Source organism: Mirounga angustirostris, unplaced genomic scaffold, assembly GCF_029215605.1.
Source record: "Mirounga angustirostris isolate CCGP_5_RB_7025 unplaced genomic scaffold, mMirAng1.0.hap1 SCAF_3, whole genome shotgun sequence".
NCBI classification, from domain to species: Eukaryota; Metazoa; Chordata; class Mammalia; order Carnivora; family Phocidae; genus Mirounga; species Mirounga angustirostris.
This window is the reverse complement of record NW_026991711.1, coordinates 58,203,380-58,215,529: the sequence shown is the minus strand read 5'-3', so window position 1 is coordinate 58,215,529 and position 12,150 is coordinate 58,203,380.

Below are 12,150 nucleotides of genomic sequence, written 5' to 3'. Positions count from 1 at the left end.
GAGGGAGAGAGAGAATCCTAAGCGGGCTTCAGACCCAGCACAGAGCCTGATGGTCTCAGTTCCACAACCCTGAGATCATGACCTGAGCCAAAATCCAGAGTTGGACACTTAACCGATGAGCTACCCAGGTGCCCCTGCAGCCAAAATGATCTTTCTAAAAACAAGTAAGACTATGGCACTTCCATATAAAACTCTTAAACAGCTTCTTATTATTGTAAGATATGACTAGAATTCTTAAGATGGGCTACCAGACCCCGTGGGGTCTTGCCTTTTCCAGTGTCATCTCCTACCACTCTCCCCTTGCTTCCTGTATAGAAAATTTCCTGACCTCCTTTTAGTTTCTCAAATGTGCTGTGATTCCAGCAGCCACAGGCTCTCTGCACATTCCTGTCTTCTCCCTTGTAACCATCTTATCTCTTACTCATGGGAGTAAGGAAAAACATTTCTGACTTCCCAGAGGAGTTCAAGACCCCTTGATGTCAGCTCTCCTACAATGGGTATACCTTTCCCTCTATGACACCATAGCTTGCAACATTTTGGTATATGTGAATACTAGGTATATTTCCATTGTTCTCTCAAAGAAGAGAAGGACTGTGCCTATTTTTGCTTACACAGTGCCTGGCACGTAGTAGGTCCCCCTAAATACTTCTTAAATGATTGAATTTGTTCTTGGAAGTCCCTTCTAGGATTCTAGAAGGTTGTTGAATCATACAATTAGGAAGGAGATTACTGAGCACCTTTAAGACAGCAATCTTCTGTATGATTAATGGGAAGAGATTCAAGAATATGTTGGGAGACAATTCTCCATAGAACTGTCATATTTCTGTATGTCTCATGAGCAGAGGCACTAGCAACTTTTGTTCTAGATTATCTGTCTTTTCCAGGATGTTTGTATAACAGACAGCCTTGGAAGGTAGAAATAGTGTCTCCTACTGCAATAGACGGCACTTTTTTTTTTTTTTTTTTACCATCCGGCATGTTAATGTCTCCTTTTGTGGTGAAGTTTGAACAGCTTTGTTTGCAGCCCGTTATAAAAGATTGGGGGAGTTCTAAACTTGGTGTTCCTCAGCTGTGATGTAGACCCATTGCATATATAGCATCCCCTGGGCCACGCCATGTTGCCCCTAGGTGAAAGCTGGGGGACAAAGGAGATACCATGAACATGAAGCTGGTGCAACTTGCTGTGTGGTATATAATACAGTCTTCTGACCCAGAAGATGCAGGTCTTCTGCTAGCATCCAAGAAACTGTAGCAGGCTAAATTATTAGCTTGTAAGGAGCATAAAATCTCAGACCCATCACTGCACTTGACCAGATACAGTGGGTTGAAGAGAAAGAAGGAGATAAAGAAGTCAAAGAGCAAGTGGAAACTTGTCTTTTAAGAAGTTTGGGGAAAAAGTTTGGTGAGGAAGAGAGATGGGAGAGCAGATCCAGGTGGAAGGGTTGCACTGACTGAATTCTCTGAGCAACATTGGGGGTTCTAACTCTGGCCAGAGCCAGAGAAAACACTACTGCCACTGCTCTTCTTTTCAGATGGAGAAGTGGTATACATCCATTAGAGGAGAGGGAGGTGAAAACGATTGATCGGGAGGTAGACCAGTTAAAGCAGTCAGAAGCTTTTTCACCCTTTGTCTCTGAGAAGGAGTGTGGTATAAAATGTGTGTGTTGTGGGGGCAGTCAGGTAAATCTGGGCTCCAATCTCAGCTCTACTACTGACTGGTTGATTAATCTTGGGCATGTTATTCTCTGAGTCATGTCTTCACCTGTAAAATGAGGATAAAATGCCTACTTTGCAGGATTAAATGGCATAATGCATGGAAAATGCCTGGTATATGTCTGATGCCCAGTAAATAAATGATAGCTATATCATTAGTTGTCCTGGCTAATTGTGACCTGGTGAGGTAAGGGAAGTCCAGAACCTTCCTCAATATTTCCTAAGATAAATGGGAAGGAACTTGGCCACAGTCAGTCTTGCACCAAATTCTTGATTCTGTTGCAGTCTCCGTTCCTCACTTTCCTTTCCAGCCATGCTTTACTCCATGGATGGAACAGTTCCTTCCCTAAGAGCAAAGGAAACATGGCACAAAATAGGAAGCCACTTGACATTGATCATTGGCCATTCCCACTAGAGGGAATTTCTCACTGGCCATCATTCTCCTCAAACCCCACCCTGTTACTATGTTGCTATGGATCTTCCCTCTAACAAGAATCTTCTCCGCATTTTCCTAAATTTCTGGGACGCTTTAAAGCCACCTCCCTTTAAAGCTCCCTGAAGACAATTCCCAAATTCTTGTTAATTTATTATTATTCAGGGCAATTTGGCTCTTTGTTTTCTGTCCTCATTTTTATCCAGAATAGCCTTGGAAGCTTTAGCTTTCTTTTCAAAATAAAAAAGATCCATTTGAGTGACTTGCCACACTAAGGAAGAACTCTGTTCCAGAGAAGTAGTTCTTAAACTTTGGCTTGAATAAAAATCAACCAGGGTGCTTAATTAAGATATAGTGGCTCTACTATGTATCCCCCACACCAAGATTTGGATTTAGGAATCTAGTTTATAAGCATTCCAAGAGATTCTGATGAGGGTAGTCTGTGGGCCATACTTTGAGCATCTTAGAGCACTCAAACAGCATCAACTTTCACAAATAAGATGGTTTCTTTCTCTGTGACATCGAGTTAAATTAGGATTGACTCAGTTTTTCAAAAAAACTACTTCTCTGTGGTTCAAGTCTTTTATATTGTTTGTTCTTTATAGAGAAACCAATTAGGAAAGACCAAGGAATTCTTTAATCACAAAATGATAATCCTAATAGTCCAAATTTGTCAATGTTAATGATACGGTTTCAAAGTAATGCTCCTAGAGACAGTCTTACTTCCACAGAGGGGAAAGTCTTCTCTGGTTACTGACCAGGACTCATTGAATAGGTTCCTGACCTGGAGGGGCTCTATAAGAATAGACAGATTATAAGGATTTTCTCTAGGTTGAAAAAATAAGGTTTCTATATCTATCTTTTAGACTGTCAACAGCTCTTTGATGTTTTGTACAGCTTTAGGAGGCTCTGATAGCAGCCCTGGGGTTGAACACACCAGGATCATTATCCAGCATAACCAGATGACATATGAATCAATTTTAAAGACAGAAGAAGGAGATAGGCATCTATAAGGATAATGAGGCCGAAGATGACTTGGGATTTGAAAAAACGATTCCCAAACTACATGTCTTTTTCTTTTTCTTTTTCTTCAAAAAACCAAATTTCAAAACCAGAGCAATACATTAGCAACATAACAATGAGATTTTAATCTGGAAAAAATAAAATTTAAATGAAGTAGGTAATGAAAAATCAGATAATATAAATTGTCACCAAACTTAAAGCTATTCCTCAAATTTCAGAGCTAAATATTTAAACCAAATTGCATTTTAAAACTAGTAGACAAATTAACTGTCTCTGTTATGTGAATATTTTTATATTGTAAGTTGCCTTTAATTTTTACACATAGTATATAAATAAAGCAAGCATCTTTTAGATAAGGAAAATGACTTAGAGTAATGAGAAAAACTAGAGAAATTGTTTATAAATTGAATACTTTTAGTGAAGTAAATAAAATACTAATTTTATTTATTTCAAATTTTTATGTATAAAGTTTTTGAAAACCAAGGCACTTCTGAACTTTGATCTTATTTTTTTCTTTATACTGTACATATAAGATATTAACCCAGCACTATTGAAAAGACAAAAGCTAAAATTAATTACTAATAGTGATTACCATTGCTAAAAGAAAGTAAAATAAAGAAACTCATTTAAAAATAACAGAAGATGACTTTTATCAAATACTCAGCTTTAAATTGTAGAAACTCACGACTTAAAACACGGGAAATTTAAATGTAGTTTATTTTCCCAAATTACAGCAGACTAAGAATAAAAATAGTGTTGTGGTAGAACTCTCAAAGAATAGCCTCACACTCTTCTCACATCCATAGTCAAATTTCTTCCAGATGATTCTAAGAATGCCCAGGGATCTGTAAAGGTGCACTCCAAGAATTAGTCCTCTGAGCAATTCCATGACATTCACTGTCTTTCTTCTGTCCTCCTCTGGCTTATTGAGGTGTTTTCTTCTATTGTTTCCAAAGCCAACAGAATTCCCTGATGGCAGTGCTCTCTGCAAAGACCACTAATGCCTGACTTGAAGGGCATCCCTGCCTGTACCAAGATACAGTTTCCCATGGACACTATCTCCTGTTGCTTTTGCCTTCGGCTCTCAAATTCCCATGTATATCAGAGTGAACCAGATAAATATAGCATTTGTTTGCAGCTCTAGGACTCAGGCATGAATTCATGGAATAGGCAGCATGTCCCACTAAGCTTTTTCCTCTAACACTGGGCAATTGAATTTGAAGCAAACTTTTCATATATCTCTTCACTTAGGATGAGATTTTTTTTCTTCCTCTCTAAATAGGCCTGCTCTACCAGCTCTTAGACATGCCTAAGCATGCTCTAATCCTAGGGCAATGAAATGGTTTGAGCTCAAGCTGTGACCCCAGCTACAAAAACAACCAAGCACTTCAGATGAGGGACTTGGATTTTAATGAAATGATTTACTATATTAATTTTCTTAGTACTACTGAACATTGATACTACACTCAACATAGAATAAGAGCAAACTCCTTTCTTGTAAGAATCTAAAGTGATAATCCAAATATGCTTCAGAGAGGGGTACATAGCAAAGGAGAGAATAAATGAAGAAACATTTATAGACTACCTTTTATATTGAAGGCTCTGTACAAAGAACAAATGACCTGACCTTAACAAATTTACTGTTTGTGCTGATTATTTCTCTTTTGCTCTCAGCTCCAAGTCCATCCTTTTATACTGTGTTCTGGGATCCTAGGGCTAGTTCTGGAGACTACATTCCCCAGACTCCCTCATCAGCTGCCTTCCAGTCAGAATCTGCCAATGGAGGCTGGGGTAACTAGAGAGAGAGTGGAAAGCAGGTGAAGGAGAGACAGGACTTGCTTCCTATTTGTAATTCTTGTCAAGAGGTAAGCGCTACAAAATAACCTCAGTGTCTTTTGGCATATTTAACAGTGGTTGGGCCACATCCCTTCATGGCTACCTGTGCTACCCAACTGTGCCCCCTTATTAGCATAATCACTAGCCATGCAACACCTCCTTCAGAGACCTGAGCACTAACTATATGAGGACCCCCTTCCTCCAAGCAACTAGGTTTTTCTCATTTAGTTCTCTGCTCTCTGAAGCCCAGCAGGTGTTAACTACTTCCTCCAGAATCCCCCATTTGCCCCTTCAGTTTTTCAATATCTGTGTGACTAATTCCTTAAATTAAATCCCTCTGTTTGAAATACCTGCATGGTTTCTGATTTCCTGCCTGGATTTTGATTGACAGATTTCAACCAGATAGATTTAAAATACCTGGTGAGGGAGATACAGGATACTCATGCAAAAAGACAACCAGAGATACAACATTTGAAATGAATAGCTCAGATAAAATTTGCTACAGGGGTTCAAAAAGGCAAGCAATCAGTTGTTTTGGGGTGATCAAACACAGGCATTATGATTTTTAAATTCCGCTTCTTTTATTTAATCTTTAACACTGTGATCAAAGTACTACTACTCTCATTTTATAGATGAGAAACTTTGGTTCTGAGAGGCTAAACATATGTTCACATACATACAGCTAAGAGAGCAGCAGAGCTGAGATTCATAGCTTGTCTCTAACACAGTCTTTCCATTATTCCAGTTAGTTCAGGAGGGGTGAAATTGGAGGTGAACCTTGAAGAATAGGCTTCAAATAGAATGGTCAGAGCACTTTAATGGGAATGATAGCTAACAAAGGCATGAGACTGGGAAAATGCCAAGTGTGCCTGGGGGTTAGAAATAAGCCTCTGCAGAAGTTTGAGTTGGAAGGTACCAAGATACAGGGCAGAAAATATGGGTTGGGGCCAGATTAAGAGGGACCTTGGTTGACATGTGAGGAATTTAGGAAACACTTTTTTGTTTGTTTGTTTGTTTGTTTTGGTAGGCTCTGTGTTGTGCTTGGAGCTCGATGTGGGGCTTGAACTCACGACCCTGACCTCAAGACCTGAACTGAAATCGAAAGTCAGATGCTTAACTGACTGAGCCACCCAGGCGCCCCAGGAACCACTTATCTTCAATCAGGGGTCAGAGATGTGAAATAGCAAAAGTGAAATGCTGTTTGGTATTGTTGATTAATGGAGTTCATCACTGATATTTGTCAAGCCACTGTTGTTTGATAACTGTTGTTATCAAAGGCTTTTTAAAATAACCAGCAAATTAAAACAAAACAAGAGAAAAACCTTTATGGATTACTGCCATCAAACCAAGTGATTAGAAAGGAATTTTGACTTTGCATAAATTTCATGATAAGCAAAAAACACATTAAGCAAAAAAAAAAAAAAACCTTTTAAAGAAAGAAACTGGGATTTTTATCACAGAGAAAAAAATACTTATTTATTCCTTGCTTTAAGATAAATCAAAGTCTTAAAGTAATCGACATGGCCATGAGAAATGAATTAAGTACTTTTTATAGAAAGGTATTATTATTATTTGACTAATACATCTTTAGGGAATAAAATGAAGAAATATTAAAATGACAAGCCAACAACACTAAATTGAGAGATTCGGCAAAGTGGACCACCAATCAGCCTGTCAGTGGACTATTATGTTCTGTTACAAACCTCTCCTTGAAGTAATTGGATTTAAACACATTATGGGTTAGATAGGCTTTCCTGGGCTAGCCTGGAAATTCAACTGTCATTTATAACTTTGTTTCCATGGCAAAATGCCTTTGCAAGTTCTAAACAGCCGACTTTCAAATTAACTTTTGGAATATAACCCATTTGCAACTTGGGGACTGCCTGTGCTTTGAATGTAGATTGTCTATTATAACCAGGGCTTTAACTCCACTGAATCGCGAAGGATTTTAAATTAGTTAGAGGGGTTCAAATTAGTTATCTTTCTTTCAAATCCAATACCTTATTTGGGAAAAGGGGATTTAAAAAAACAGTAACCCACCTCATGTGAAGAAAAGGCAAATCCGATAACTTTTTCCATGAAAGGCCTGATTATGAGGAAGCAAACATTTTGTCTATAAGAGGAAAGAGTAAAATGATGAATTAGAAAATATGTGAGTATTTATATAATAGAAGACGGTATTTGTTGTTCCTTTTGCATACAGTTTGTCCCTATAATGCAAACGTAACACAAAGTAAAGAACTCAGTCGACATCCTTAGGATGCCCACTTAAACTTCCCTTAATAATGACATTTGTATACCGTAGGTGAAATTTTTCTAGACTAGAATTGTAAAGATTATTGCAGTAATTTTCCATTGACAGTAAACAAAAAGATGCTGGCAAAGACCTTTAAATGATACCTGGTGTTGAAAATTGTCTCTTTTCACAAGGACAAAATGCTTGCTGCTCAGGAAAAGGATATAAAACGTTTGATTGGATTTTCAGTCAATTTTATACTTTCAAGTAATTTCTTTTTTCCTACAAGAGAATAATTAAAATAGATACAACAAAATAAGAAATATTTCTCTCTTCCATCAGCTCATACTTTATTGAAGACTTTAGCTAAGCTCATTAAATTCATAGCTGAAGGTTCGGGAGGCACTCTGTGTATTATGTAAAGGTCTGGTTTTCTGTCAGCTAGGTAAGCTAATGAATGCTGGTGTTCTTAATAAAGGGTCTCTTATTATTTTACTCCTGGAATTTGTGTTTGTTTTCTTATTTTATAAACAAGATTTCTTCCTGGCCCATTTATCACATAGGTAGTAGGAATAATACCATTTACAGTGAGGCCTTAAAAACATTTCTTCTATCAGATTTCCTAAGTATCTTTTGAAGTTTTAGCCTGACAGGTTGAAAATTAATATTTTTATTTAGAGTTTATCTGGTCTTTTATTTTTATAGATTGTTTTTCATGTACTTCAATTTAGTAGTCTTCATAATGACAATGGAAAGCCATCAGCCTGGGTGTCAAAAGCTCTGGATGCTAATTTACTCATTCAACAAGTACTTCCTGAGAGCCTTATGTGTAATGCATTTATTGCCATTTGGTTCTATACAAGTGTTTTAATTTCTATTATGCTTTTCTTTATTATCCATAGAGTTATTTATGAGTACACAGATTTTTCTCTCCAAACATTCTAAACATTATATTTTATTCTTAAATTTCAATCTTTTTTTTTTTTTTATCATGGGCAGAGGAGATGTTTTATAAAATAGCTATTCTTTTAAGTTGTTGAACTCTCTTTGGTGATATAATATGTGGTCAGCTTTTAAAAGAATGTATATTGAATGTATAGTGAACAGAATGTATGTTTTCTATTTGGTGCACAAGTCTATTCCTATTTATTGGATCAAGCTGGTTAATTTTGTTGTTCTACTCTTTAATATTCTTATTAATCATTTTGAATTTGAGCTTTCAGTTTATTTTATTTTATTTTTATTTTTTGATCTCTCAGTCTAAAATCTCCCACTGAGATTGTCAGTTTGTCCATTTCTCCTAGTAACTCAGTAAGGTAATGCTTTCTATGTTGTGGGGGGCTATGTTTTTAAGTATATATGTCAAAGATGGGCATATTTTCTTGCTGAATCATTCTTTCTTAGTATTATTCAGTGTTTCTCTTTATCTTGTTAATGCTTTTTACCTTAAATTCTATTCTGGTTCATTTTATTTTTGCAATTACAGTTTTTTTCTGTCTGATTTAGCGTATATCATTTTTCACCCCTTTATTTTTAGTCTTTCTGTGCAGTTATATTTTAGATGGGTCATATATAAGCTGCATAGAGTTAGACTTTGTTTTCTATGCATTCTGATAATCTCTATTATAGTTTTATAGCTATTGTCTATATTTATTGTGATTCCTCATCTATTTAGACATGCTTCTACACTCTTAGTTGTATTTTCTTTTTCATGTGTTTTCTTTGTGTTCTCCCTCTCTTCTGCTTCCTACTGGTTAAATAAAGAGTTCCATGTGCACTATAATTTTCTCTGCTGGCTTGGAAACTATATATTATTGTTCTCTTCTTTTAATGGATTTATTTATTTATTTATTTCTATTTCTATCCTCTTGCTGAACACAGTATCAATTTGGTATACTTTATTATGTCATATATACAACTCCTTTGTTTCCTCAAATGCATTGTGTTACTGGTTTTGTTACATCTAAAGGTTTAATGTATGTTTAAATAACATGTTCAAATAAGCATAAAAAACATACTTGTATATGAATATATACTCATTTATATTTACTAATATATTTTTTAGCTATTTCTGTGCTCCTTGTTACTTCTCATATCCTGGACTTTCCTTCTAGGTTCACTTTTCTTCTTGTGAAGTGAAACATGTACTCTAGTAGCTTTTTTAGGGAAGGTTTGTGAAGATTTTAGATTGGATTAAATGGTTCCTAACCATATTGGACCCAGATACATCTTTCTGTGGTAAACATTTTGTAATGCCCTCTTTATATCCTGAAGTATGTATATGTTATGTATATATAAAATAACAGTATATAAAATCTCTAAGCAATCAGGACAATGCTATAGCTGCTATGTAATGTATTGGTAAAAGGAAATTGAGTTATCGAAAATAATGCACATTTTGACGTGTAAATAAATGTTTGAACGTGACCACGCTAGAAGACATAGTAAAACTGTGGCACATGTATATCTACTTACAACGTCGAAGTTTGGACTTAGGAGAAGTAAAGCAATATTCAATATTATCAGTATTTTTACTTTACATTTTATTATTTATTTAACTTACTACTTATTTTATCTTTTACTTCACAATTGACATCTTAGTAAAGAGGCTAAATAGGTGTACACATACCCATATATGCATATCCATACCTAGAATCACCACGAATACAATAGATACAAGGTACAGGTGTGTCGTTAGTTGAGACTCAAATTCCTTGCATGGCCTTGCTGTTGGTGATGTCATTTTCAAAAATGGTGAACAGGGCTGTCTGGGTGGTGCAGTTGGTTAAATGTCTGACTCTTAGCTTCAGGTCCTGATCTCAGGGTCCTGAGATCGAGCCCTGTGTTGGGCTCTGTGTCAAGCTCTGCACTCAACGCAGTCTGCTGCAGACTCTCTCTCCCTCACCCTCTCTCTCTGCCCCTTCTTCCCACGCACACTCTTTCTCTAAAAGAAATAATAAAATAAAACCTTAAAAAAATAAAGTGGTGAACAACCCTTACTAAAGTTTTAAACAAAACAGATTTTAATTGTCTCTCAATCTGCATCATAGTTGCATTCCTGGATAATTCAGCTTGTATTATTTTTGTGTTCCTATGTAAAACGGAGACAGACTTTAGGTTCAGATGACTGATTACGGAGAAGATTTTCACCTACGTGTATATACGGCAAGACACTGGAGAGTCATGTAGGACAGAACAATGTTTTGTTTTATGGGAGTTCCTCAGCACATTGCAGGCTATCAGCTTTCCGGGTCCTCCTCCTCTCTAATGGCCAGTAGCATCCCCCCAGTTATTGTGATAACTCAAATTGCCTCCAGATGCACAGTATTGTTCCATTTAAGGACAACTGCTCCATTTGAGGATAATCTCCTTGATAGGGGTTCTTAATGTGGGGTCCACAGAAACCCATATGACTTCAAGAGGGGAGGTCCATGAATGTGGACAGAAAAAAAAATAACATATGCTTCCATGTTTAATATGACATACATGTTGCTTTGTCAAAGACCACCATTAATGCTCTTATTAAAGCTAAGCAATGGGGCGCCTGGGTGGCTCAGTTGGTTAAGCGACTGCCTTTGGCTCAGGTCATGATCCTGGAGTCCCTGGATCGAGTCCCGCATCAGGCTCCCTGCTCAGCGAGAAGCCTGCTTCTCCCTCTAACCCGCCCCCCTCTCATGTACTCTCTCTCTCATTCTCGCTCTCTCAAATAAGTAAATAAATCTTTTAAAAAAATAAAGCTAAGCAAGAGTAACCTTCATATTAATATACCTCTGCCTATATATATGTATTTGCTTGTTATTTAGTGCATTAAGAAAGAAGCACATAGTAGTAGTGCAAATTTATTTTCATTTTTTTTCAATGTTGATAAATGTGTTTCAATATAGTTGGTTTCCTTTGTTTTATGTATATTATTTTATGCATTTAAAAACATTATTTTTAGAAGGGAGGTCCATAGCTTCACTAGATTACCAAAGAGGTCTTTCACACAAGTAACGGATAAAAATCTCAGACCCAGGGCTTCAACATCTTTGTATTGTTCCAACTAAGTTGACTTTGTGGGATAGGTAAAGAGCCAGAACTTCAGTGAGGGTGTGGCCAAGAGAAGTGTCTGAGAAAGAGTAAAAAAATCAACATAACTCAGAAATACAGTTAACTATATTTCTGCAGAAATATAGTTGGACTGGTACAAGATAGGAATGCGAGAAGTTATTGATAGGGTTCTGGACAGTCTCTTTGACATAGTTTCTCATCAAGCTAGACATGGGGTCCTCAAACTTCGGCCTGCAGAATTCTGAAGAGCATGAATCAGAATTAGTAGGGGTGGAGTATCTTATTTGGGATGCATATGATTCATAGATCAAACTCCGAGCAACCTGAGCTATACATGCGCCTCTCACCAGTCAGCACCTGACACACATTGTATTTTACTTCTCCATTGCTCTGAAAAGTCCTTCCCTTGTTTCATTCCCCTAGTGTACTTTTACTTATCCGTTAAGCCTAGAACACATGTAGACCCCTCCACTTTTAAGCCTTCCCAAAGCTCTCCCACCCCTCCCATACTCCTTTATGCTTTCTCAGAGCAATCGGGATTTATGTTCTATTAAAATTATTTATTTAAACATCTGCATCAGTAGGCTGAATTCCTTGAGGGCAGGGACTATTTCTTTTTCTTTTTAATTAATTTCTTTTGATGTAGTGTTCCATGATTCATTGTTTGCGTATAACACCCAGTGCTCCATTCAATACGTGCCCTCTTTAATACCCATTACCGGGCTAACCCATCCCCCCTCCCCCTCCCCTCTAGAACCCTCAGTTTGTTTCTCAGAGTCCATAGTCTCTCATGGTTCGTCTCCTCCTCCGATTTCCCCTCCTTCATTTTTCCCTTCCTACTATCTTCTTCTTCTTTTTT